Source organism: Schistocerca americana, chromosome 4, assembly GCF_021461395.2.
Source record: "Schistocerca americana isolate TAMUIC-IGC-003095 chromosome 4, iqSchAmer2.1, whole genome shotgun sequence".
NCBI lineage: Eukaryota > Metazoa > Arthropoda > Insecta > Orthoptera > Acrididae > Schistocerca > Schistocerca americana.
Genome location: NC_060122.1, coordinates 250,098,369 through 250,123,698, shown reverse-complemented (window position 1 = coordinate 250,123,698; position 25,330 = coordinate 250,098,369). Strand labels below are relative to the sequence as shown.

At 42.4% G+C, this 25,330-nt stretch overlaps 1 protein-coding gene across 1 annotated transcript in view; it reads right to left on the bottom strand.

Annotated features, from left to right (window-relative positions):
- LOC124613385 (sporozoite surface protein 2-like) overlaps positions 1-25,330 on the bottom strand; it is a 40,975-nt gene that overhangs the window by 10,115 nt on the left and 5,530 nt on the right. The window lies entirely within an intron of this gene.

The window sequence follows — 25,330 nt, the reverse complement described above, 5'->3', positions numbered from 1 at the left end:
ATCGACGTGATTCAAATTTGAAGAGAAAATATAGCAAAAAATGAAGTTTTTAGCAACATACAGAAATTTCTGTGTCTCTCTATATACAATGAAGGTAACGACCTTAACTGAACGAATCTGGTAGTAGATCGTATGATCACTTTACTTCTGGATATTCCTTCCACTAGAAATGAATGTTTCGTTAACAACCAGAAAAAGCGTAGTGTAGTAGACCGACATATTAACTTTCAAGCTAAATTTAAGTACGCTGCAGTAGTAACATGGGAAATTGCGAAGACTATTATGTTAGCTTTAATTAAATTTCAGCTGCTGTGCTGTTTAATAATCAGTAAAAGGCCAGCCACATACAAGCCAACCATGTTTAAAAAGCCTGATAACTGAAATGTTCTACATAATTTGGCTGGAATACCTGCGCTCTTTTATGACTAGTGAACCTCTGGGGTTACGTCGCTAGCGCGCGTTAGAGCGTACGTTATTGGTACACAGCAAATCCTATTTCGATTACGGCTACTATTAGAGAATTTTGCTTCGAGAGAGAATCGATAAGGAAAGAGGAGAAAGGGGAGAAGGGAGTAATTAATTCGCCACTTTATGACATGCGAGGAAAGATTATTAGCGCTTCCCCGTATTGCAGGTTGACGTGAATAGCAGGGAGAGCAAATGGCTCCTTGCTGCCGTCGAATGATGCTTTAGGCAGGTGATGAAGCTTCCACAGTTTAAATATCTCAGTGCAGCCATTAAGAAAATGAAACTGAAACAATAGTAAACTGCCAAAAGATGAAACCTGCATATCGACTCAGCTAAAATATCTACAACAAGAGCTGTAGCTTCAGGCACAAAATTAACACATTACAAAACAGAAATTAATTCAGAATGCCTCTATGGATTAGAAACACTTACTCTAAAAAGGGAAACAGACATTGAAAACAGTGAGAAAAAAGAACGAAAAATCGTAAGAAAAATTCTAGGTCCAAAACTTATAGACGAAACATACCCGCTGAGAAGCCGTTAGAAAATAAAAAAATACACAAATATCCATAGAGACATTTGAAACGCAGGCTAAGATCACAAAAATGAACCCAGACTAACTTACAAATGGCCTATTTTCAAATGGTTCAAATGGCCCTAAGCACTACGAGACTTAACATCTGAGGTCGACGTACCATAGACTTAGAACTACTTAAACCTAACTAACCTAAGGACATCACACATATCCATGCCCAAGGAAGGACTCGAACCTGCGACCGTAGCAGCAGCGCGGTTCCGGACTGAAGTGCCTAGAACCGCTCGGTCACATCCGCCGGCAATGGTCTATTTTGTTTTTGCAGTAGAAGCAAAGCCACAACGGGATGAAGTGGGTCGGCGAGATCAAAACTGATCTACAATTGCGAAGAATTACCCCAGAAGACGGCCAAACGGTGAAATCTTCAGGCCCAGAATTCACACGTGACAAGTTACCGAGAGGAAAATCCAAAGTAAAAGACTTGGTCTGAAGAGAGAAAGGGAGCACACAGGAAGAGAACGAAAGAAATATGTCACCAAAGAAGGCAATGACTAACTCTTAGTACTTTGCGTAGTCATAATGGGCTTACTCGCTAATAAAAATAAACAATCTGTGCACTGTATCGTTTGAACTGCAGAAAGAAAAGAATAAGCTGTGTAAACTGTGCACTCTGCTTTTATGCGTCGATGAACTAACACAGTTTTTCCCCGTGTGATAGCAACAAACCGATGGGTCACTGGTGAAAAAATGCGTGAGCACGATATTAGGTTTGATCATTTGCTTTCATGTGAATAAGCCTTGAAATGCTTCGTATCAGCCAATTACTGATCTGGAGCTGTGTTACAAGTGCCACGGAGTAATACGTAGTACATAAGAATATATTCCAGAAACACGTCAGTGCCGCGTATTTCAAAATCCAGCACATTCTTGAACTGCAGTTTCTCTACATCAAGCTTACGACGACAGCTACAACTGCACAGGATCTTTATTTTTGCCTGCTGCAAATACATAACACATATCGAAATCCTGCAACAAAGTGAGGTGTAAACAATGCAGAGATTCTTGAAAGACTGCTAAATCAGATCACACCCTCAGATTCAAAAGTAATACAGTGCCTGTTTTCTCTTTAAAATGAAATGTTGTTCCAATCGTGAAACTGAAATTTGCCATTCTACGACAATATTGTCATTGCAGCAAAATGGTTCAAATGGCTCTGAGCACTATGGGACTTAACATCTATGGTCATCAGTCCCCTAGAACTTAGAACTACTTAAACCTAACTAACCTAAGGACAGCACACAACACCCAGCCATCACGAGGCAGAGAAAATCTCTGACCCCGCATTGCAGCAATACCATCATACAAATACATTGAAGAACCAAAGAAACTGGTGCACTTGCCTAATATCGTGTAGAGCCCCAGAGAGCATGCAAAAGTGCCGCAATTTCTAAAGCTGTGCTGGAGGGAACTGACACCACGAATCCTGCCGAACTGTCCTTAAATCCGTAGCAGTACGAGGGGGTGAAGATCTCTTCTGAACAGCACGTTACAAAGCATCACAGTTATACTCAATAATGTTAATGTCTGGGGAGTTTGGTGGCCAAAGGAAGTGTTTAAACTCAGAAGAATGTTTCTGGAGCCACTCTGCAGCAATTCTGGACATGTGGGATGTCGCATTGTCCTGCTGGAATTTCCCAAGTCCGCCGGAATGCACAATGCACATGAATGGATGCAGGTGATTAGACAGAATGCTTACGTACGTGTCACCTGTCAGGGTCGTATCTAGACGTATGAGGGGTCCCATATCACTTCAACTGCACACATCTCACACCATAACAGAGCCTCCATCAGCTTGAACAATCACCTGCAGACGTGCTGTGTCCATGGGTTCATGAGGTGGTCTCCACACCAGTACACTCCCACTCTCGATACAATTTGAAGCGAGACTCGTCCAACCAGGCAATATGTTTCCAGTCATCAACAGTCCAATGTCGGTGTTGACGGGCCCAGGCGAGGTGTAAAGCTTTGTGTCGTGCAGTCATCAAGGGTACACGAGTGGGCCTTCGGCTCCGAAAGCCCATATCGGTGATGTTTCGTTGACACTTGTCGATGGCCCAGCATTGAAATCAGCAGAAATTTGTGGAAGAGTTGCTTTTCTGTCATGTTAAATGATTCTCCTTAGTTGTTCCGTTGTTGTAGGATCTTTTTCCGGCCGCAGCGATGTCGGAGATTTGATGTTACACCGGATTCCTCATATTCACGCTACACTCGTGATATGGTCGCAGCGGAAAATCTCTATTTCTCGTTTCCTCGTAAATTCTGTGTGCCATCGCTCGTGCGCCGACTGTAACACCACGTTAAAAGTCACTTAAATCTTGCTAACCTGCCATTGTAGCAGCAGTAACCGATATAACAACTGAGCCAGACACTTGTCTTACATAGGCGTGGCCGACCGCAGCGCCTTATTCTGCCTGTTTACATATCTCTATATTTGAATACGCATGACAATACGAGTTTCTTTGCCACTTCAGTGTATAATTTGCTCCACATCCCTCCCTATATTTCTTCTAGTTTTTAGTAAAATAATAGATATACATGCTTACAGTAACCGTAAATTGACGGTTACACCTACTAATCAGTTCACTCTATAAAAGAAAATCTTGAAACGAGTCACAGGAAGAGCTTATTGCACTAGTTAGAACAACGTAAGGAAATGATTCTATCAGTTGTTAGTTGGTGTTTTATTGAGGGACTTTGGGTATGCCTTTGAGTCAGCAGACTTTATCTTAAGCATTGTTTTGTTGGTCTTCATTCACAAGTTGAACATCTTCGTTAATCGAATCAAAAGAAGCGGTTCGATATCCTGGTGTAGCGTAGCGCTAAGGTGTAATTTAAGATCGTTCATCTACATGCACAAAGTGGAAACATAAACACATTCCATTATTATGAGTAATACTCCTACACTGAACCTTGAGGTACAAATGACGTCATGTTTCTCTATAGAGCCTTTCGCGTCCCCTCCGTTATACTGGAAAGCACAGTGAAAAATGATTCAAATTACTTGTCATCTGTGATAGAGACACCTTAAATTTCCAGTTTTTCGGTCAGCGTATCAAGAAGGATCGACGTAGTCTATCTTCAGCCAGTTTAACGCTGTCGGACACATTGATAAGTGCAGTTGTGACACTATAGTGGCCCGACAGCTTGATATATGACTGTGAAATATCTCATTTGTCAATCAGTATCATGTCAGCTCGCTGTGAAATATGTATTCCGCTATGTTTGACAACGCTGGAAAATGACACTTTGATATATAGTGTATGAGACAGCGATGTTATAGTAGAATCCTTAAAAAGTAGGAGTGGTGTTCAGTAAGTAACGCATCGCAACGTAGCGTTATTGTCGGCCAGTTTCGGTTGAAAAAAATGCGTAAGTTGTTGTGGGACATAGTGGAAAATTCGCACTTCAGCGCCTACAGTTTCGTAAAGTTTCGATAAGTGGCGGCGCTATATGTAGCCTTCAGACTGTTGTCTGTAACAGAGGTGCGTCCCAAGCAGAGAGCTGTCATTGAGTTTCTTTTGGTGGAAAACCAGAGAATCGCAGATATTCATTGGCGCTTGCAGAATGTCTGCGGAGACCTGCGGCGAGGTGTCTGTCATCATCACAACAAGGTTGCACAAACCTGTCCTGTCTCCAGCGTGCTGGCTGGCCGCATACAGCTGACTCCTGCAATATTGATACATATGGACACGTCTACATCTACATCTACATAGATACTCCGCAATCCACAATACGGTGCCTGGCGGGGGGTACCTCGTACCACAACTAGCATCTTCTCTCCCTGTTCCACTCCCAAACAGAACGAGGGGAAAATAACTGCCTGTATGCCTCTGTACGAGCCCTAATCTCTCTTATCTTTGTGATCTTTCCGCGAAATAGAAGTTGACGGCAGTAAAACTGTACTGCAGTCAGCCTCAAATGCTGGTTCTCTAAATTTCCTCAGTAGCGATTCACGAAAAGAACGCCTCCTTTCCTCCAAAGACTCCCACCCGAGTTCCTGAAGCATTTACGAAACACTCGCGTGATGATCAAACCTACCAGTAACAAATCTAGCAGCCCGCCTCTGAATTGCTTCTATGTCCTCCCTCAATCCGACCTGATAGGGATCCCAAACGCTCGAGTAGTACTCAAGAATAGGTCGTATTAATGTTTTATAAGCGGTCTCCTTTAATTTCGTCGAGGTGATCGACGGATCACATCAGACACCTCACTGCTCAGCTGGATGTCTCTATTGGTAGTGTTGACGCACTTGTCTACCAGTTGGCGCACTCAAAGGCGTGTACCCGCTGGGTTCAAAAATGGTTCAAATGGCTTTGAGCACTATGGGACTTAACATCTGAGGTAATCAGTCCCCTTGAACTTAGAACTACTTAAACCTAACTAACCTAAGGAATGAGCAAGAGGGGAAAGAAACATTATCACGGATGGTATGAATGCTAGAGTGAGGAGTGCAAGAGATGGGCACGAGGGTATCTTAGGCTTACATGTACAGAGTCCACGTAGCCCAGAAGATGATACACCTTGAAGTCTGTATGAGAAACGGCTCTGTGGTAAGGAGCATTTGGTAACAAAACCAAAAAGCCTAAACATCACACAAGGTCTGGATGGCATGCAAAAAGTGTATCTCTTATAGACTGTATTTTGATTGAAAAATAACTGCAAAATAGACTCTTAGAATGGATGTTTACGTGCTGTCTAATGTTTCCTTGGAAAGCGATCAAAACAGCCCACTATCTGCTTCAGGTTCAATAAGATAAAAGAAGTGAGTAGGGGACAGGAGAAAAACCTCAGGACATGCAAACTGAAGGTCAGTGATAAAGTAGTGAAATTCTTATAATAACTGAGATCTGCAGGCGAATCAGCGGCGCAAGAAAATGGAAGAAATCTCCACAATGGAATGAGAGAGCAATACTGGCAGTCCTGAACAAGAGCAACACGTTTAGAAAATTCTGGCGAGACCGGACTGACTACAATAAGGAATTACACGGAATCAATAAGAATCAGGCAAGACTAGTTATTATGCAAGAACGAGAGAAATAGTTTAACAAATGGAGTGACGAATTGAGAGAGGGCGTTCACGTTCAAAATGTTCAAACGTGTGTGAAATCTTATGGGACTTAACTGCTAAGGCCATCAGTCCCTAAGCTTACACACTACTTAACCTAAATTATCCTAAGGACAAACATACACACCCATGCCCGAGGGAGGACTCGAACCTCCGCCGGGACCAGCCACACAGTCCAGGGACGTTCATGAAAATGATTAAATTCCATAAGAAATGATGAAAAATGGGAAAAAAGATTAGGGACCATCTAATTACCTAACGGACAATAATGGAAACCTCATTACAGATGATAATACGATTAAAGAAACTTGGAAGTATTACTTTGACACACACTAACCTATCGCATTAATGTGACCGCCTGTCCAAAGCCTGAATAATCACATTTAGCAGCACGGACCACTGCTACCCTTGCATGAAGACAGTCAGTGAGGGTCTAGATGGACCGATAGTGATGCTTGGCCACTCCGATCCCATGCCACCACCAACTGCGCTGGAGTTCTCTGTTGAGGACTCATGGCGCGGAGAGGTAGATCGAGGTGGTTCCATAAATTCTCGACTGGTTGAAAACTGGGAAATTTGGTGGCCAGAGGAGTGCGGTGAACTCGTCCTGGTGCTCTTCGAATAAATCAACTAACATTTTAATATTTTGTCTACAAGTTTACCGTGTGTAATTAGAAACCTTAAAACTAATACCACCCTGCGCAGAAATCGCTCTTTAACTTCCACTTTTTATCTGAATGGATAACTGGAACATAAAGTCAGCCCATGTTCATTCTTATGTGCATTATAATACGATTTGTCCCGAGATCTCATTCTCATAACCATATTACGAACTTATACCCATAGCTTTACATACATAAATCTCCAAAATAATATACATTATATAATTTTCCTACGTAATACTATATCCCCAAAACGTGATTTATACTTTGCACGTAAGCCCATGTTCTATCTCCACAACCAGCTAATATTTTTATTAGGTGTGACGGCCTCTATGCAACAGATTTTGTGCGAAGAATAATTACAAATAAACTACGCATATTACATTAGAAACGAATCCAGAATACTATAAGTAACACATTTAAACAACCCCTTGAAATTTCGCCTCCAAACTTAGCGTACAGTACAATCTTTCCTCTCTTTCGCAAGTAACCAAGTTAACTGTGTTCTGCTGACCTCCGCGCATCAAGGGTCGTGTGGCCAATATTCACTTCCTTCTTGCACTAAATTATGCATCCATACTTTATTAAATAAATCTTAAATTTACAAAATTCCCCCGTACGCAAAACTGAAATAACCCCCAAAATTCTTAAAACTACACATGAAATATATTTATTTACACACTTATAATCATACGCATGCCGTTCTTCTTTTACCAGCTGCAGTTCTGCCACTGTAGCCTCTTGTATCTCCTGAATCTCACTTTTTTGCGTTTTTTCGCCTGCTCTCATTCGAACCCACTTTCCTCGTTCAACAAAGAAATATTACGTTTACCGTCAAAATTTGTGACTTCTGTTGGGACACCGCTTTTTGGTTGGAAAAACGCACAGTTTCTTTCTTAATCAACATCGATCACTTCACTTACAGGATCAACATTTTAAAATTCACCGTCTCGAAACATTCTTCCTCATAAGATCATTTTTATCGTCCCTTCCTTTTCTTCCATATTTATGGTACACATTATAACTTCAGTTCAAACCTGAAATTCATTATCACCATCAAACAATTCATTAAACACTTCCTCCACCCCAGTTTCGACTTTCCTCTGTTCAAGACCTCTTGCTACTCGAACTTTATATTACTGTTGTGCCCACCAGTGAGGCAGTAACGACTTCAATATTTGGCCATAGCATCTCCAGCTCAAAAAATGGCTCAAATGGCTCTGAGCACTATGGGACTCAACTGCCGTGGTCATAAGTCCCCTAGAACTTAGAACTACTTAAACCTAACTAACCTAAGGACAGCACACAACACCCAGCCATCACGAGGCAGAGAAAATCCCTGACCCCGCCGGGAATCGAACCCGGGAACCCGGGCGTGGGAAGCGAGAACGCTACCGCACGACCACGAGATGCGGGCAATCTCCAGCCATTTATAGATTAGTCGCCTTCTTTCTTGGCGTACCATTCAGTATAAACATCATCCCCTGAAACAAATACTTTCCCCGGTATCAACTTCTATATTCTCCCTATCCGTTCCTAATCATTTGTAGGCTTTAAATCGCACTCAGAGTCCTTCGTTTTATTATCCTCGTAAGCATCAAATCTAATTTTCCCTTCCTCTGAAGTAATGCTATCAGTAGCTACAACATTCTCACAGCTAACCACAAAACTTAAAACTTCATCTCTCTTAAACAAATCCTCACTTTTTCCCCCGAAACACTACAAACTTCACTACAGTTAACTTAATTAATATCCACTGATAACTCATAAGATTCTTTAATTCAGACGTCCAAATTGTTGCTACTGCGCCGTTCCAGAATTCACACTGATCTCGAATTACACCAAATTCGGATCTACGTTTGTCTCCATTACATTTTCTCTACTCTCAGGCTGCTCCGCCAGTCTGCATTCTGATCTACTCCCTAACACATTACTTCCGTATTCATCCTTCCACATCCACTCATAATTCATGTTTTCACCAAGAGCCATCGGTTCATTCCGGCAATAGAAATATATGCACAAATTCCTTCCTCCGAGATATCTAGATTAGTAGCTTCAAATTTCGCAACACTGAACACCGAAAACATCAAATTTACCTCCCTTTAACAATAAATCACCCACATTCGCTGATACATAATAAAATGCATCGCCAGCTGAGGAGACCATTGCTACATGGCCTTCGCAAATGCCTTCATACCCTTCCATTAATATACCACAAAAATCATCTCCAGCTGCCGGGACTACGTCTTCGCCGCCTTCACAGGCAGCTTCACCTACTTCCTCCGATGGAAAATCAAATACATTCATACAACTGTTACTACAGACTAGTGCTTCATTAGAATTCGTCATACATTCCACCTACATCAAATTCAGATCCGCCTCAGCCTCTCTTTTGCTCACAGAATCTTTCAGCAGGCATACATTCATTCCATTATTCACTTCTCTTTCACAAGCCCCTTATCCTCATTATCAAATTTCTCTACACATTGTACAATTTTTCTTGCACCCTCTTTGCGGCTACGCTGCTTAAAGTGATGTCCCTTTCTTTTATTTCTTACAACCTTCATCTCCAACATTTGTGGCTTCTTTTCCGAATTTTCGATACCCATAGGATTTTTGAAATAACGTGTTCTTTAAAATGTCAGTATTCTGACGCTGAATTTCGTGAGGCTCCTGCCCTCTTCCCCCGCCCAAAATCTTCTTTCCCGGTTTTGATTTCTGGTGTGAGACTTCTCATTTCCATTTCCCCTTTGAAAATTATTGCTAGGGTGATTATTATTTCTGTTATGATCATTACAATTATTGTGGATGTTACTATAGTTCCCGTTCTGGTACCCATTTCCACTGTCCCAATTATATGGCTTGAATTTCAATGCCTGTTCAGGTTTCTTAGTATAATCTAAAAACTCATCTTTGGAATTTATCGGACTGTAGACCATATTCCACAGTAAAAATTCAGGTAAGCGTCTCTTCAGCGTCGTAACCTCCGTCAACACTCCCAGCTGATGATTTATTTGCGTCAAGTTAGCCATTTCACGGACACAAAAAACCACACCTATCCACTTCAGTGGCCGAAACTTGGTCTCTTTAGGAACTTATTCTGAGTCGCATTTGCTTCAGTTCACTCCATAATTTGTTCAGGAAACAACTTTCTAACCGTTTATAGGTAGTAAATGAAGCATTCATTGAATTTCCCCATGACTGTGCGTTGCCCTCAAGATGTCTTTTCACGAATTGAATTTTTGTCTCTTCTGACATTTCTCTCACAAAACCATCTCTCTATACAGCAACAAAATCAACTGGTGGTATTTTCCATCGTATGCAAAGCACTTCGTCGTTCCTGGTTTACCCCATGGAACACCCATTACGATAGTGGACTGACTCGCTGCCGAAGAATTTAATTCTTCCCTCACGTTTTTAAACTGCTATTCATGCTGCATAACTTTTTAAGTTAATACAGCTTAAAAATGTTCTCTCCTCTTAAGCACCTCTTTCTCACATTCCAAAGAGATTCTGGTGCTATGTGAAGTATGTTAGCGGCAAGAAACAATCAATACCTTCTCTGCACGATAGCAATGGAGATACCATCGAAGACAGTGCTGCCAAAGCAGATTTACTAAACACAACCTTCCGAAATGCCTTCACAAAAGAAGACGAAGTTAATATTCCAGAATTCGAATCGAGAACAGCTGCCAGTATGAGTAACGTAGAAGTAAATATCCTCGGCGTAGTGAAGCAACTTAAACCATTTAATAAAAGCAAGTCTTCTGGTCCAGACTGAATACCTATTAGGTTACTTTCGGAGTATCCTGATGCATTAGCTCCATGCTTAACAATCATATAAAACCGTTCGCTCGACGAAAGATCCGTACCCAAAGACTGGAAAGTTGCACAGGTCACACCAATATTCAAGAAAGGTAGTAGGAGTAATCCACTAAATTACAGGCCCATATCGTTAACGTCGATATGCAGCTAGATTTTGGAACTTATATTGTGTTCGAGCATTATGAATTACATCGAAGAAAACAGTCTATTGACACACAGTCAACATGGGTTTACAAAACATCGTTCATGTGAAACACAACTATCTCTTTATTCACATGACGTGTTGAGTCCTATTAACAAGGGATTTCAGATCGATTCCGTATTTCTGGATTTCCAGAAGGCTTTTGACACTGTACCACACATGTGGCTCGTAGTGAAATTGCATGCTTATGGGATATCGTCTCAGTTATGTGACTGGTTTTGTGATTTCCTATCAGAGTGGTCACAGTTCGTAGTAATTGACGGAAAGTCATCGAGTAAAACGGAACTGATTTCTGGCGTTCCCCAAGGTTGTGTTATAGGCCCTTTGCTGCTCTTTAGCTATAATAACGATTTTGGAGACAATCTGAGCAGTCGTCGTCGGTTGTTTGCAGATGACGCTGTCGTTTATCGACTATTAAAGTCATCAGAAGACCAAAACAAACTGCAAAACGATTTAGAAAAAATATCTGAATGGTGGGAAAAGTGACAGTTGACCCTAAATAACTAGAAGTGTGAGGTCATCCACATGAGTGCTAAAACGAACTCGTTAAACTTCGGTTACACGATAACTCAGTCTAATCTAGAAGCCGTAAATTCAACTAAATACGTAGGTATTACAGTTTCGACCAACTTAAATTGGAAGGAAAACATAGAAAATGTTGTGGGGAAGGCTAACCAAAGACTGCGTTTTGTTGGCAGGACGCTTAGAAAACGTAACATGTCTTCTAAGGAGACTGCATACACTACGCTTGTCCACCCTGTTTTCGAATACTGCTCAGGGGTGTGGGATCCTTACCAGATAGGACTGACGGAGCACATCGAAAAAGTTCAAAGAAAGGCAGCACGTTTTGTATTATCGCGAAATATGGGAGAGAGTGTCACAGAAATGATACAGGATTTGGGCTGGACATCATTAAAAGAAAGGCGTTTTTCGTTGCGACGGAATCTTGTAACGGAATTCCAGTCACCAACTTTCTCCTCGGAATGCTAAAATATTTTGTTGACACCGACCTACATAGGGATGGGGGATCGATCACCAAGATAAAATAAGGGAAATCAGAGCTCGTACGGAAAGATATAGGTGTTCATTTTTTCCGTGCGCTATACGAGATTGGAATAATAGAGAATTGTGAAGGTGGTTTGATGAACCCTCTGCCAGGCACTTGAATGTGATTTGCCGAGTATCCATGTAGATGTAGAAGTAGATGTACTACTCTACCTGACTAATTGTTAACTGGTTAAGTGGTCACTTTCTCAAGCGTGTTTTGCCTCAGCGTACAGTTCTTAACATAGCTACTCAGCATCCGACGCATTCGACTCTCTTAGCTTGGCATACTACGATAGACATTCCGCACTGTAAAAGACACAAGTACAGTACTGCTGCATTAATTTACAGCTTAAGGTGCACTTGCCGATGAGAGTAAACAACGTTATTCTCATGTCAAAACCTCATCTCTCATTACTCACTGTATACTCCCAATTTTACGAATGTTTTGGACGTTGAACTTACTATGCAAATCAATATGCAAAGTTGACTACAAAATTCTCGCTTGGTGGAGTTTTCACTCATGTGTTAATGCATTATTTTTTGATGCCACAGCATTAAATACAGACACTATTAGAGGTGTGTGTGTGTTTTGACTAAAAACGTTTTTAACAATTTTCTCTTGTACTTATCTTGCCGACAACATACATACGAAATCAAAGTCAGAAAAGTTTTGAGGAAAAGATGAGCTGTAGGAACACAGTTGTTACTATATCAAACTACTTATTGCTTGGAAATGTATATCAAGACCTTTTTTTTTTTTTTTGCAGTTATCGCCTCAAGCACATAATAAAATTTGTGGTATTTGTGTTTCTCTTAAATGAGAACGAGTGTAAAACATGCTCTCCGTAAACAATTAAAAATCAATGTTTGCTTATGCAATGTCATTAACAGATTAGAAATATGTAGTTGCTGAAGATGAGTTTTACTTCAACCGCTATTCCGAAAAACTAGAAAATTCGAAGTAATATCACCTGCTCCATTACGCTCCTCTTGCTTGTCATTCCAACAGATGGTAGCACTTGTACATGCTCATACTTCGATCTATGAGCCACGCGTGGAGCAAGACAAAGCTGCGCTCAAATTAATTATTTTCCACTTCTAAATGGCTCTATGATGCTCGCAAAGTGACACAATGTTCTTTCTATATCTAAAATGCCTGACAAAAACGTTAGCTACAAAATGGTTCAAATGACTCGGAGCACTATGGTACTCAACTTCTGAGGTCAGCAGTCCCCTAGAACTTAGACGTACTTAAACCTAACTAACCTAAGGACATCACACACATCCATGCCCGAGGCAGGACTAGAACCTGCGACCGTAGCGGTTGCGCGGTTCCAGACTTAAGCGCCTAGAATCGCTCGGCCACCTCGGCCGACTCGTTAGCAACACAATAAATTCAATGTCTGCATCAAGTCTCGCAGTGTTATTTTTCGCACCTTTGTACCACATACTGTGTGCACAAACGAGTAAACGGGTTAACAGTAAAGTGGGTAATATAGTCAAAACAGTCTGGCTCTTAAATGTCGTTGGAGACTCCAGTGTTCTAATGACAAAAAGTCGATAAATTCCTGCATACGAGTGCCCTTGAGTTTGGAGAGAAAAAATTTCAAATATCAAACAACTTGCAAGTCAGCCAAAGTCGTTGTCTTTAGCGTCGGGCAAATATTTCCAATCTAGCCGCAAAATGGTGCTCGACGTTTATCATACACTCCTGGAAATTGAAATAAGAACACCGTGAATTCATTGTCCCAGGAAGGGGAAACTTTATTGACACATTCCTGGGGTCAGATATATCACATGATCACACTGACAGAACCATAGGCACATAGACACAGGCAACAGAGCATGCACAATGTCGGCACTAGTACAGTGTATATCCACCTTTCGCAGCAATGCAGGCTGCTATTCTCCCATGGAGACGATCGTAGAGATGCTGGATGTAGTCCTGTGGAACGGCTTGCCATGCCATTTCCACCTGGCGCCTCAGTTGGACCAGCGTTCGTGCTGGACGTGCAGACCGCGTGAGACGACGCTTCATCCAGTCCCAAACATGCTCAATGGGGGACAGATCCGGAGATCTTGCTGGCCAGGGTAGTTGACGTACACCTTCTAGAGCACGTTGGGTGGCACGGGATACATGCGGACGTGCATTGTCCTGTTGGAACAGCAAGTTCCCTTGCCGGTCTAGGAATGGTAGAACGATGGGTTCGATGACGGTTTGGATGTACCGTGCACTATTCAGTGTCCCCTCGACGATCACCAGTGGTGTACGGCCAGTGTAGGAGATCGCTCCCCACACCATGATGCCGGGTGTTGGCCCTGTGTGCCTCGGTCGTATGCAGTCCTGATTGTGGCACTCACCTGCACGGCGCCATCACGCATACGACCATCATTGGCACCAAGGCAGAAGCGACTCTCATCGCTGAAGACGACACGTCTCCATTCGTCCCTCCATTCACGCCTGTCGCGACACCACTGGAGGCGGGCTGCACGATGTTGGGGCGTGAGCGGAAGACGGCCTAACGGTGTGCGGGACCGTAGCCCAACTTCATGGAGACGGTTGCGAATGGTCCTCGCCGATACCCCAGGAGCAACAGTGTCCCTAATTTGCTGGGAAGTGGCGGTGCGGTCCCCTACGGCACTGCGTAGGATCCTACGGTCTTGGCGTGCATCCGTGCGTCGCTGCGGTCCGGTCCCAGGTCGACGGGCACGTGCACCTTCCGCCGACCACTGGCGACAACATCGATGTACTGTGGAGACCTCATGCCCCACGTGTTGAGCAATTCGGCGGTACGTCCACCCGGCCTCCCGCATGCCCACTATACGCCCTCGCTCAAAGTCCGTCAACTGCACATACGGTCCCCGTCCACGCTGTCGCGCCATGCTACCAGTGTTAAAGACTGCGATGGAGCTCCGTATGCCACGGCAAACTGGCTGACACTGACGGCGGCGGTGCACAAATGCTGCGCAGCTAGCGCCATTCGACGGCCAACACCGCGGTTCCTGGTGTGTCCGCTGTGCCGTGCGTGTGATCATTGCTTGTACAGCCCTCTCGCAGTGTCCGGAGCAAGTATGGTGGGTCTGACACACCGGTGTCAATGTGTTCTTTTTTCCATTTCCAGGAGTGTATTTATGGCGGTTCTAGTGATGTTAGAGAGATTTATTTGGCCCTTGCCAATGGTAATCGATTTCTTGCATAACTATGTGTACTCCATATTCGCTTCAACAGTATACATTTCTCTTGAATATGAGTGACTTAGCTTGATTTTATATTTCTTAGCAAGAGTTGGTGATGGCTAGTCAAAAAATTGGTGGTGGCTAGTCAAAAGCTTGTTGTATTTGCGGGTAAAATCTTCTCCTAAACATTGTTCAAAACATGCGTGATAGGATGGAATGTGTTTGCAGAGGTCCTCGTGCACCAGTTTCACGCCGTTTTGCGCATTAAAAGACCTTTTCCCTTGCCATTTCTCTTTGGCAATCTGTAGGGTTGTTCCGTATGGTTCCATAGTCCTCCGTAGCATGTCGTTAGGATCATCAAACGGTAGATTATAAATTAGAATGTTAACTAAACCGAGGTCAGTGTGAGTAACTCTAACTTTGAAACTACTTTGTCACATGTTTCCTCCGTAGTTGATTTAATGCATATAGCGCGGTAAGCTACCTCAGTAGAGACAAGCATCCTGACAAAAAAATTTTAATTCCTTACACTTTCTGCCATTAAGGGGCGAATACAGCAGCAGGTAAGGTGACGCTGATTTCAAATCCTATTTTTGTTCTTCGTATGTGGCGCAAAATAACGCATTACAAACCTAACAATGTAGACTTTTAGAATAAGAAATTACATCGAAACCCATTTCAGTCGTTTGTAGATAACAGATGACTACTATATTCCGTCCAGATCTAGTATTTAACGAGACTGCGATCATTTAAGCAAGGTGGATTGTAGGAATATTGCTTGCATATGAAATATGCAAGTAAAAATATTGCCTCCGACAAGTGCTTTTTCAATTTCATAATAAGCTACTAAATGAGGTGTTATGAACAGATAAGTTGGCTGGCAATAACAGTGGAGCTAAAGCATCTTGACTAATAACTTTAATAAAAATTAAACTTATCCACAGTTAGCGATCTACCCCGCCTCCGCATGTGTAACGCTAACTAGCTGCAGCCGGACTACATGTCTGGCGAACCCCGGTAATGAATACTCAGATATATGGCAGAAACGGTCTTGCAATGCAAAAAAAGTCTTCCAAACATGGGATTTAAAGCGCATAGATTAAGAGCTACGAACACTTGTTCAATGGAAGAGATGTGTTCCACAGACGTGAAAATGAACAAGAGCCGATTGCTGTTCAGGTATACACTTCAGAGCCCATGTGTAGTGGATTTTTTTCTTGTTTTAGTCCATACTGCCTCCTCTCAAAATATGTAAAGGAAAGAGCTTGCACTGGACGAGATCTGTTTCAGTGTTGAAGATGAAGAAGCGCTCGTAGTTCTTAGGGTATGCATTTTACAGCCCATGTTTACTGGACTTTTTTGCTTCGGATGATCGTTCGCATTATTTCTTAGAATATTGGCCATTTCTCCTCGGACACCCTGTACACAAAACCCTTCTTCGTGAATCTATTTATTATGAAAAACTATATCAACGTCCCTACGTTTGCTTCCCAGATTAGCATTCACATGTGACAGAAGAAAAGTTGCAGTGGACTTTAATTTATAATACATGTAGATGGATAGTGTACAAAAAGTAACTGTTTATTAAGTAATATATATATATATATATATATATATATATATATAATGAACAGTTCGGTTTTATACACTATCCATCTACACGTATTATAAGTTAAAGTCCACTGCAACATTTCTTCTGTCACATGTGAAGGCTAGTCTGGAAAACGAGCATAGGGATGTTAATATAGTTTTCAAAAGAAATAAACATATTCACAAAGAAGGGTTTTGTGTACAGGGTGTCCGAGGAGGAATGGCCAATATTACTGGCCATTAAAATTGCTGCACCAGGAAGATAACGTGTTACAGAGCGAAATTTAACCGACAGGAAGAAGATGCTGTGATATGCAAAATGATTAGCTTTTCAGAGCATTCACACAAGGTTGGTTCAGGTGGCGACACCTACAACGTGCAGACATGAGGAAAGTTTCCAACCGGTTCCTCATACAGAAACAGCAGTTGACCGGCGTTGCCTGTTGAAACGTAGACGTGATGCCTCGTGTAAGGAGGAGAAATGCGTGCCATCACGTTTCCGATTTTGATAAAGATCTGACTGTAACCTATCGCGTATCACGACATTCCTGCTCGCGTTGGTCGAGATCCAACGACTGCTAGCAGAATATGGAATCGATGGGTTCAGGAGAGTAATACGGAACGCCGTGCTGGAACCCAACGGCCTAGTATCACTAGCAGTCGAGATGACAGGCATCTTATCCGCATGGCTGAAACGGATCGTGCAGCCACGTCTCGATTCCTGAGTCAACAGATGGGGACGTTTTCAAGACAAGAGCCATCTGCACGAACAGTTCGCCACCGTTGGCATCCGCATGGGCTATCAGCAACGGAGACCATGGCTGCGGTTACCCTTAAAGCTGCATCACAGACAGGAGCGCCTGCGATGGTGAACTCAACAACGAATCTGGGTGCACTAATGGCAAAACGTCATTTTTTCGGATGAATCCCGGTTCTGTCTACAGCATCATGATGGTCGCATCCGTGTTTGGCGACATCGCGGTGAACGCACATTGGAAGCGTGTATTCGTCATCGCCATACTGGCGTATCACCCGGCGTGATGGTATTGGATGCCAGTGGTTACACGTCTCGGTCACCTCTTGTTCGCATTGACGGCACTTTGAACAGTGGACGTTACATTTCAGTTGTGTTACGACCTGTGGCTCTACCCTTCATTCGATCCCTGCGAAACCCTACATTTCAGCAGGGTAATGCACGACCGCATGTTGCAGGTACTGTACGGGCCTTTCTGGATACAGAAAATGTTAGACTGCTACCTTGGCCAGCAGATTCTCCAGATCTCTCACCAATTGCAAACGTTTGTCAATGGTGGCCGAGCGACTGGCTCGTCACAATACGCCAGTCACTACTCTTGATGAACTGTGGTATTGTGTTGAAACTTTGACTCAATGCCCAGGCGTATCAAGGCCGTTATTACGGCCAGAGGTGGTTGTTCTGGGTACTGATTTCTCAGGATCCATGCACCCAAACTGCGTGAAAATTTAATCACATATCAGTTCTAGTTTAATATATTTGTGCAATGAATACCCGTTTACCATCTGCATTTCTTCTTGGTGTAGCAATTTTAATGGCCGGTAGTGTATATATATAGGGTGGTCCATGAGAAGTTTCGGATGAGAATATCTCGAAAACTATACATTGGGTAGAAATAGTGGGTAAGACAAGAAGACAAGTTTGTAAGCTAAATGGGGACATCAAATTTACTGCACATGCCCCCAGCCCCCGCCCCCTTGGGTGAGCGCTGGGCAACTTTGAAATCTTAAACGGAAACCCCCTTTTTTATTGCAGATCCGATTCTCCATAAAAAAAAATAATCAAGTTTTGTGTGAAACATTTTTTAAACCATTGACAGATGGCGCCGAAATCAAGAAAAATTAAAATGGGGAAGAACTCCGATTTATTTAGAATGATCCGGGAAGAACGCATCAAATCGATACAAAATGTGCACCAATTCTTTCATTACGCCAGATTAAGTTCCTTTTAATTTTTTTTACAACATGTATCCTACCCACCACAGTTTTTGATGGAGGGAGGCGGATTGGTATTAAAATGTCGTTAGGGAACTCTTCACAATTGCATTACTCACCCGACTGTGGCGATTCCGTGGCCAAACTGCTAACTATGGCTCAGTATAAAGGTCGATGCAATGCGATCAGACGTCACTTCACTTTCAGATTGTGAACCATAAACATCAACTGACGAATGTAAATTATTCATTAGCGCAACATGGCTCACTATCCCCCTGCAGAGACTGTTCCTGTGATGTTAATTTTCAGGTGAATGCCATAACACCGACGCTGCAGCTGCGCAATTGTATGCGGATCGTTTCCCAAACAGACGACATCCAAGCGAAAACATTATTCGAAATTCCACTCATCGAGCTCTAAGTGGATACACGCACCGTCCACCTCGTCATCGCGAATACAGCGAAAGTGACGCTCGTACCCATACCGTTCTCGCCTGTGTTCAACTGGATCCCGAAATTAGTAATCGTGCGATTCAGAGACAAAATGAAATGCCGAAATCATCATATCACACTGACACAGGCATTAACGCCGAAAGATATGCAAATACGCGTAGACTTCTGCCAATGGGCGTTGGAAATAATAAGAGGTGACAATGATTTTCTTAGATACGTTATGTTCACCTATGAAGCCACATTCAAAATAATGGCGAATTAAATCATCATGGTTGTCATTATTGGTCCGCTGTCAATCCACACTGGCACAGACCCAACACAAATGGTCGTTAATGGTCTGGTGTGGAATTTTAAACGGTCGCTTGATAGGACGGTATTTTTTTTGACCGAAATGTTACTATGATTATAAAAGACAGCCCACAACCAGAAACGATATGGAGCAACGCATTCGCAGAGCGTGTACAGCCATACCACGGGATGTGCTGCTCAAAACTGTGGACAACTTTCGCAGACGATTGACTTTATGCATTGAAGCAAATGGGGATAATTTTGATCAATTTCTTCGTGGTTGATTTCATTAATTAAGCACCCCAAATTGTGGCAGGCAAGGGGGGACACACTAATGAAGCACCTCAACGTGTGAGAGGCAAGGGATTCACACTAATGAAGCACCCCCTGGGAACATTATTCTACTACGTCCGTGTCGTTGCTCCTGGGTAACGCTAAAAGTAGGATACAGTACAGTTTGTACAAAAATAGCTTAATTTGGCGTAACGAAAGAATTGGTGCACATTTTTATCGATTTGATGCGTCTTTCTCGGATAATTCTAAATAAATCAGAGTTATTCCCCAATTTTACCTTTTTTCTCGATTTCAGCGCCATCTGTCAATGGTTTAAAAAAATGTTTCAGACAAAACTTGATTATTTTTTTATGGAGAATCTGAATCTGCAACAAAAAATGGGTGTTTTCATTTAAGATTTAAAAGTTGCCACCCCGCTCCACCCAAGGGGGCGGGGGCCGGAGGTCACGTGTACTATCATTTGATGTCCCCCTTTGAGCTTACGAACTCGTCTTACCCACCATTTTTACCGGATGTATAGTTTTCGAGATAATCTCATCCGAAACTTATGATGGACCATTCTGTATATATATATATATATATATATATATATATATATATATATATATATATATATATATATGGTGTTACAAAAAGGTACGGCCAAACTGTCAGGAAACATTCCTCACACACAAATGAAGAAAAGATGTTTTGTGGACATGTGTCCGGAAACGCTTAATTTCCATGTTAGAGCTCATTTTACTTTCGTCAGTATGTACTGTACTTCCTCGATTCACCGCCAGTTGGCCCAATTGAAGGAAGGTAATGTTGACTTCGGTGCCTGTGTTGACATGCGACTCATTGCTCTACAGTACTACCAGCAAGCACATCAGTACGTAACATCAACAGGTTAGTGTTCATCACGAACGTGGTTTTGCAGTCAGTGCAATGTTTACAAATGCGGAGTTGGCAGATGCCCATTTGATGTATGGATTAGCACGGGGCAATAGCCGTGGCGCGGTACGTTAGTATCGAGACAGATTTCCAGAACGAAGGTGTCCCGACAGGAAGACATTCGAAGCAATTGATCGGCGTCTTAGGGAGCACGGAACATTCCAGCCTATGACTCGCGACTGGGGAATACCTAGAACGACGAGGACACCTGCAATGGACGAGGCAATTCTTCGTGCAATTGACGATAACCCTAATGTCAGCGTCAGAGAATTTGTTGCTGTACAAGGTAACGATGACCACGTCACTGTATGGAGAGTGGTACGGGAGAACCAGCTGTTTCCGTACCATGTACAGCGTCTGCAGGCACTATCAACAGCTGATTGGCTTCCACGGGTACACTTCTGCGAATTGTTCATCCAACAATGTGTCAGTCCTCATTACAGTGCAGATCTTCTCTTTACGGATGAGGCTTCATTCCAACGTGATCAAATTGTAAATTTTCACAATCAACATGTGTGGGCTGACGAGAATCCGCACGCAATTGTGCAATCACGTCATCAACACAGATTTTCTGTGAACGTTTGGGCAGGCATTGTGGTGATGTCTTGATTGGGACCCATGTTCTTCCACCTACGCTCAATGGAGCACGTTATCATGATTTCATATGGGATACTCTACCTGTGCTGCGAGAACATGTGCCTTTACAAGTACGACACAACATGTGGTTCACGCACGATGGAGCTCCTGCACATTTCAGTCGAAGTGTTCGTACGCTTCTCAACAACAGATTCGGTGACCGATGGATTGGTTAGAGGCGGACCAATTCCATGGCCTCCACGCTCCCCTGACCTCAACCCTCTTGACTTTCATTTATGGGGGCATTTGAAAGCTCTTGTCTACGCAACCCCGGTACCAAATGTAGAGACTATTCGTGCTCGTATTGTGGACGGCTGTGATACAATACGCCATTCTCCAGGGCTGTATCAGCGCATCAGGGATTCCATGCGACGGAGGGTGGATGCATGTATCCTCGCTAACGGAAGACATTTTGAACATTTCCTGTAACAAAGTGTTTGAAGTCACGCTGGTACGTTCCGTTGCTGTGTGTTTCCATTCCATGATTAATGTGATTTGAAGAGAAGTAATATAATAAAATGAGCTCTAACATGGAAAGTAAGCGTTTCCGGACGCATGTCCACATAATATATTTTCTTTCTTTGTGTGTGAGGAATGTTTCCTGAAAGTTTGGCCGTACCTTTTTGTAACACCCTGTATGCGTTACACATCTCCCCTTAAACCATTGGACCGATTTACACTAAAGTAGGTACACGTGTTACTTACTGGGAATCATCGAAGCCGTGGGGTCCCACAACGTGCGAATAGCCGTAATTTAATCAAGCAGTATATGAGAATGAGAGCACTTAGAGACTTCAAAAAACTTCAGACATTATTTCAAACCTTTGCAAAGCTTTTTCCCATTTACAACCGCCAGGAAAGTGTAAAGGTTTATCGCTTACTACATTTTCGATATTCATGCAGTAAAACTGCCGCATTAGTCATGAAATTTAAATTTCTTGCCGGTCGGAGTGGCCGAGCGGTTCTAGGCGCTTCAGCCCGGAACCGCGAGACCGCTACGGTCGCAGGTTCGAATTCTGCCTCGGGCATGGATGTGTGTGATGTCCTTAGGTTAGTTAGGTTTAAGTACTTCTAAGTTCTAGGGGACTGATGACCTCAAAAGTTAAGTCCCATAGTGCTCAGAGCCATTTGAACCATTTTTTAAATTTAGTAATTCTTTGCTACTAACTTTATTTGCGACACTTTCTGCAGACAGTATTCACATATGGCACTGAATGTCCTAGCATAATTATACCAGTGTGTGACACTTAGCTTAGTACACATTACGTCAAATACTGAGATTCATGAAAAACTGCAACATCAGAAATGATCTTTTAATTTATAACTTCTTTTTAAATTTTTGGTAAGGTCTTATGGGACCAAAGTGCTGAGGTCATCGGTACCTAAGCCTACACACTACTTAATCTAACTTAAACTATCTTACGCTATGGACAACACACACACCCATGCCCGAGGGAAATCTCGAACCTTCTTCGGGGGGAGCCGCACGGACCGTGACAAGTCGCCTCAGACAGCGCGGCTATACCGCGAGGCATAACTTCTTTACTATTAACTTTATCCACAACAGATTTCGCAGACAGCATCCAAATACGCCGCTGAATCGTAGCTGGAAAAATGTATTATTTACGACACGTAGTTCAGGAGATATGACGTCAAGTACTGAAAGTTTGAAAAAACTGCGGCTTCATGTATGATTTTTAATTTATTACATTTTTACTAATAATTATATTCGCAACACATTTATGAGACAGTGGCCATACATAGCACCTGTAAAACTATGTCATTGTACGGTACATAGTTCCTAAGGTACGAAGTTATAAACTTTAAGCTGTATGAGAATGAAAATTCAGGGTGAAATTCGCTAGAGATACGAGTGAACTATGTGTACAATTACGTGTGAAATTTGTAAAACATAAGTGAAATATTTTTGACATTTACGTATGCACACAAAGCCACGGATACAAACCCTATTCTAAATCCTTGGAGGTATTTCAGCCAAGTTTTGTACACATATCAGTTATGATGTGAAAAGAAAAACCATGGGAGTAAGATCCTCCACCATCTTATTGAGGTAAGAGTGATAGCTTGGAGAGAGATGGAGGGAGGAAAAATTGGGCACAAGACAGGGGAAGGAGCGGATGAAAACAGGTTTGGGGAGGGGGGAGAAACAGATAGACAGAAAGAGGAGGGGGGATGGACAGAGGGAGGCAAGAGCAGGAGATTGACAGAGACAGGGGGAGGAAGAGATAAGCAGAGAGAGGGGTTGAGTAGATGAAGAGGCAGAGGGAGGAGAAAATGTATAGAGAAAGGAAGAAGGAAGGGTGGACAGAGAGGGGGGAGAGGAGGAGATGTATAGAGAGAGGAAATAGGAGGAGATGAACAAGGAGAGGAGGGGGGAGGGGATCGACAGAGAGAGGGGAAGAAGTAATGGACAGAGAGGGGGTGAACCATGAGATGGTCAGAGAGAGGGGGAAGAAGGTGATGGATTAATAGAAAATTCGAATAAATACATACCTGAGCAACGCAAAGTATTGAGATAGTTGAATATCAGAGCAGATAGCTGTGACCACTCACTTTTGAACTGGTTGTTTATATCCATAAACTAGTCTTCTAGCCATTTTAGGCTAATCGCCAGATGGTTCATGCAGATATCACGTATTTATTTCTCGTATCGTGTCGCTTGGTACAGATTCTCCGACAAGAAGATGGCAAAAGTAAATATTGAGGTCCTCAGACGACAAAACTTCTCTTTCTTTTACAACAGAAATATAATCTTACATTCTTGCGTTGCGTAAGAACTGAGTAACAACGTCCTTGAATGATATCTAAGCATCCCTCGCACTCAAAGTAATGTCTTCTTCCAATTTGGAATCGTAATTCATTTTTCTAATGTCAAGTACAACCAAGAAGAGTATCTTAGGCAGAAAAATAAGAACCATAGAGCTTGTCATGATAGTTCCGACGTATAACAACATGAGCAACCTTGTAACCGAAATATCAACTTTTCCAGTTACTATCACTTGAATATATATATATATATATATATATATATATATATATATATATATATATATATATACTGAGATTCATGAAAAACTCCAGCATCATAAATGATCTCATAATTTATAACTTCTTATTAAATTAGTGGTAAGGTCTTATGGGACCAAAGTGCTGGGGTCATCGGTACCTTAGCCAACACACTACTTAATCTAACTTAAACTTACTTACGCTATGGACAACACACACACCCATGCCCTAGGGACACATAACGTTATATATATACATTTATAAATATAGAGTGTCAAGTGGAAAAAATCTACATCTACATCTACAAGATTACTCTGCAATTAAGAATTAGGTGCCTGGCGAAGGGTGATACGGTTTATTTCCTAACGTATTATGATTCAACTCACCAAAAAGGACAAAAACAAACTATTTCCATAAAAGAAACTTTAGCAACATTGGCCTGTGTTATTTAAGATCTTACAAGAGAGCTGTTGTGTTTGGTGAGGGCCAGATACAAAACGACAGAAACTTGTGATGTGTCGGTAATACAGGTGGCTAATTAAGACAGACACCTATAAAAATATAACACGTTACAAGTTTATTAACACCAATGGTGAAGCTTCCATTAAGGCTCTAAGGCTCAGGTTACCCAAAAAATTCCAATATAATTCGTCCACACTGAATTTAATCCGGTCTGATCACATACCCTCGTAAATGTTTTCAAACATTTTACGTTTGAATCTGGCATATGCTCCCACCAGTATAAGGCATCACTCCTCCAGCTTTGCAACCAATAGCAGCTCGGAATCCCGTGCTTGTTACGAGCATGCGAAGTAAGACCGTTTCTTTCACGGGGCGGCATGGGGTATCTACAGCGTGATTATGGTTCTTAAAAGCTGACGTCTGATTTGTTTCAAATTCTCGCCAGTAGGTGGATACACACCTAAGTGCAATGACAAGTCGTTCAGCAGTTCCCTAACAGATAGCTCTGCTTCGCATTATCTAGCACGCTAGCAGCAAGCCGGGCAGAATGAGAAAGCATCAACTTTTAATTTAAGTGTTTATTTAAAACGCAGAGAACAAGATGGCATTCATAGGTCATAGGAAATAAATATGAATGCA